General features: G+C 33.9%; 9 non-coding genes across 9 annotated transcripts; all 9 read left to right on the top strand.

Moving 5' to 3' along the window:
• Nucleotides 1-278: 278 nt before the first annotated feature.
• Nucleotides 279-352, top strand: trnai-aau (transfer RNA isoleucine (anticodon AAU)). The gene has a single exon. It is a non-coding gene; the product is annotated as a tRNA-Ile (tRNA).
• Nucleotides 353-629: 277 nt separating this feature from the next.
• Nucleotides 630-703, top strand: trnat-agu (transfer RNA threonine (anticodon AGU)). The gene has a single exon. It is a non-coding gene; the product is annotated as a tRNA-Thr (tRNA).
• Nucleotides 704-982: 279 nt separating this feature from the next.
• trnat-agu (transfer RNA threonine (anticodon AGU)) lies at nucleotides 983-1,056 on the top strand. The gene has a single exon. It is a non-coding gene; the product is annotated as a tRNA-Thr (tRNA).
• A 277-nt stretch (nucleotides 1,057-1,333) lies between these two features.
• trnat-agu (transfer RNA threonine (anticodon AGU)) lies at nucleotides 1,334-1,407 on the top strand. The gene has a single exon. It is a non-coding gene; the product is annotated as a tRNA-Thr (tRNA).
• A 278-nt stretch (nucleotides 1,408-1,685) lies between these two features.
• On the top strand, nucleotides 1,686-1,759 carry trnat-agu (transfer RNA threonine (anticodon AGU)). Its single transcript has one exon. It is a non-coding gene; the product is annotated as a tRNA-Thr (tRNA).
• A 278-nt stretch (nucleotides 1,760-2,037) lies between these two features.
• trnat-agu (transfer RNA threonine (anticodon AGU)) lies at nucleotides 2,038-2,111 on the top strand. The gene has a single exon. It is a non-coding gene; the product is annotated as a tRNA-Thr (tRNA).
• A 276-nt stretch (nucleotides 2,112-2,387) lies between these two features.
• trnat-agu (transfer RNA threonine (anticodon AGU)) lies at nucleotides 2,388-2,462 on the top strand. Its single transcript has one exon. It is a non-coding gene; the product is annotated as a tRNA-Thr (tRNA).
• Nucleotides 2,463-2,740: 278 nt separating this feature from the next.
• Nucleotides 2,741-2,813, top strand: trnat-ugu (transfer RNA threonine (anticodon UGU)). The gene has a single exon. It is a non-coding gene; the product is annotated as a tRNA-Thr (tRNA).
• Nucleotides 2,814-3,091: 278 nt separating this feature from the next.
• trnat-agu (transfer RNA threonine (anticodon AGU)) lies at nucleotides 3,092-3,164 on the top strand. The gene has a single exon. It is a non-coding gene; the product is annotated as a tRNA-Thr (tRNA).
• Nucleotides 3,165-3,442: the final 278 nt, after the last annotated feature.

Here is a 3,442-nt window from a genome sequence, read left to right on the forward strand (position 1 = left end):
TGAACGCAAGTTAAAATTATTAAAGCTGTTATTCCAACTTCAGCTAGATCTTATACTTAGGTGTTAAAAAGCCCTCATAAAGCCTATGTATAACAGAAGTTCTTAAGTCTACTAAAACCTATTATTATTTACTTGCTTTCCTTATGTACTTTGTGCAAAAACACCATCAAAGGTGCATTAATTCTCCTTCAAGTTCTGCGGCTCTGATTATTATTCTTATTACTAATGCTTTGTTGACATAAAATACCAAAAGTCTACCTGTGTATACATTTTTACACGGAACTGTGGCTTAGTTGGTCAAAGTGCTTGTCTAATAAACAGGAGATCCTGGGTTCAAATCCCAGCAGTACCTGAATGCAAGTTAAAATTATTAAAGCTGTTATTCCAACTTCAGCTAGATCTTATACTTAGGTGTTAAAAAGCCCTCATAAAGCCTATGTATAACAGAAGTTCTTAAGTCTACTAAAATCTATTATTATTTACTTGCCTTCCTTGGGTAATTTGTGCAAAAACACCATCAAAGGTGCATTAATTCTCCTTCAAGTTCTGCGGCTCTGATTATTATTCTTATTACTAATGCTTTGTTGAAATAAAAAACCAAAAGCATACCTGTGTATACAGTTTTACACGGTATTGTGGCTTAGTTGGTCAAAGTGCCTGTCTAGTAAACAGGAGATCCTGGGTTCAAATCCCAGMMGTACCTGAACGCAAGTTAAAATTGTTGAAGCTGTTATTCCAACTTCAGTAAGATCTGATACTTATGTGTTAAAAAAAAGCCCTCATAAAACGTATAATTAATTTTAGTTCTTAAGTCTACTAAAACCTATTAATATTATTATACTTTCCTTGGGTACTTTTTTCCAAAAACCATCAAAGGTGCATTAATTCTCCTTCAACTTCTGCGGCTGTGTTTATTATACATAATACTAATGCTTTGTTGACATAAAATACCAAAAGTCTACCTGTGTATACAATTTTACATGGTACTGTGGCTTAGTTGGTCAAAATGCCTGTCTAGTAAACAGGATATCCTGGGTTCAAATCCCAGCAGTACCTGATCGCAACTTAGAATTATTTTAGCTGTTACTCCAGCTTCAGAAAGATTTGATACTTATGTGTTAAAAATACCTTCATAAACCCTATGATTAATAGTAGTTCTTAAGTCTACTAAAACCTATGATTATTACCATGCTTTCCTTGGGTACTTTTTTCCAAAAACCATCAAAGGTGCATTAATTCTCCTTCAAGTTCTGTGGTTTTGATTACTAATCTTTTTACTAATGCTTTGTTGACATACAAAACCAAAAGTCTACCTGTGTATGCAGTTGAAAACGGTACTGTGGCTTAGTTGGTCAAAGTGCCTGTCTAGTAAACAGGAGATCCTGGGTTCAAATCCCAGCAGTACCTGAACCCAAGTTAAAATTGTTGAAGCTGTTCTTCGAACTTCAGTTAGATCTGATACTTATGAGTTAACAAAAGCCCTCATAAAGCGTATGATTAATTTTAGTTCTTAAGTCTTCTAAAACCTATTAATATTATTATACTTTCCTTGGGAACTTTTTTCCAAAAACCATCAACGGTGCATTAATTCTCCTTCAAGTTCTGGGGCTGTGATTATTATTCTTATTACTAATGCTTTKTTGACATAAAATACCAAAAGTCTACTTGTGTATACAATTTTACACGGTACTGTGGCTTAGTTGGTCAAAGTGCCTGTCTAGTAAACAGAAGATCCTGGCTTCAAATCCCAGCAGTACCTGATCGCAACTAAGAATTATTTTAGCTGTTACTCAAACTTCAGAAAGATTTGATACTTATGTGTTAAAAATACCTTCATAAACCCTATGATTAATATTAGTTCTGAAGTCTAGTAAAACCTATGATTATTAACATGCTTTCCTTGGGTACTTTTTTCCAAAAACCATCAAAGGTGCATTAATTCTCCTTCAAGTTCTGCGGCTGTGATTATTATTCTTATTACTAATGCTTTGTTGACATAAAAATACCAAAAGTCTACCTGTGTATACAATTTTACACTGTATTGTGGCTTAGTTGGTCAAAGTGCCTGTCTAGTAAACAAGAGATCCTGGGTTCAAATCCCAGCAGTACCTGATCGCAGCTAAGAACAATTTTAGCTTTTACTCCAACTTCAGAAAGATTTGATACTTATCTGTTAAAATACCTTCATAAACCCTATGATTAGTAGTAGTTCTGAAGTCTACTAAAACCTATGATTATTAACATGCTTTCCTTGGGTACTTTTTTCCAAAAATCATAAAAGGTGCATTAATTCTCCTTCAAGTTCTGCGGCTGTGATTATTATTCTTATTACTAATGCTTTGTTGACATAAAATACCAAAAGTCTACCTGTGTATACAGTTTTACATGGTACTGTGGCTTAAGTTGGTCAAAGTGCCTGTCTAGTAAACAGGAGATCCTGGGTTCAAATCCCAGCAGTACCTGATTGCAACTAAGAATTATTTTAGCTGTTACTCCAATTTCAGAAAGATTTGATACTTATGTGTTAAAATTGCCTTCAAAAACCCTATGATTAATAGTAGTTCTGAAGTCTACTAAAACCTATGATTATTAACATGCTTTCCTTGGGCACTTTTTTCCAAAAACCATCAAAGGTGCATTACTTCTCCTTCAAGTTCTGTGGTTTTGATTACTAATCTTTTTACTAATGCTTTGTTGACATACAAAACCAAAAGTCTACCTGTGTATGTAATTGAAAATAGGACTGTGGCTTAGTTGGTCAAAGTGCCTGTCTTGTAAACAGGAGATCCTGGGTTCAAATCCCAGCAGTACCTGAACGCAAGTTAAAATTATTAAAGCTGTTATTCCAACTTCAGTTAGATCTTATACTTAGGTGTTAAAAAGCCCTCATAAACCCTATGTATAACAGAAGTTCTTAAGTCTACTAAAATCTATTATTATTTACTTGCTTTCCTTGGGTACTTTGTTCAAAAACACCATCAAAGGTACATTAATTCTCCTTCAAATTTTGCGGCTCTGATTATTATTCTTATTACTAATGCTTTGTTGAGATACAAAACCAAAAGTCTACCTGTGTATGTAATTGAAAATAGGACTGTGGCTTAGTTGGTCAAAGTGCCTGTCTAGTAAACAGGAGATCCTGGGTTCAATTCCCAGCAGTACCTGAATGCAAGTTAGCATTATTAAAGCTGTTACTCCAACTTCTGTTAGATTTGATACTTATGTGTTTAAAAAGCACTCATAAAGCCCATGAATATTAGTAGCTCTTAAGTCTACTAAAACCTAAAAATAGTAACAGGCAATCTTTTCTTAATTGGTTCCAAAAATGTCAAATGTGCATTCATTTTCCTTCAAGTTCTGTGGCTTTGATTATTTCTTTTTTAACCAATGCTTTGTTTACATACAAAACCAAAAGTCTATCTGTGTACACTATCTTTTGAGA

Source organism: Austrofundulus limnaeus, unplaced genomic scaffold (assembly GCF_001266775.1).
Source record: "Austrofundulus limnaeus strain Quisiro unplaced genomic scaffold, Austrofundulus_limnaeus-1.0 Scaffold417, whole genome shotgun sequence".
In the NCBI taxonomy this organism is placed as follows: Eukaryota; Metazoa; Chordata; class Actinopteri; order Cyprinodontiformes; family Rivulidae; genus Austrofundulus; species Austrofundulus limnaeus.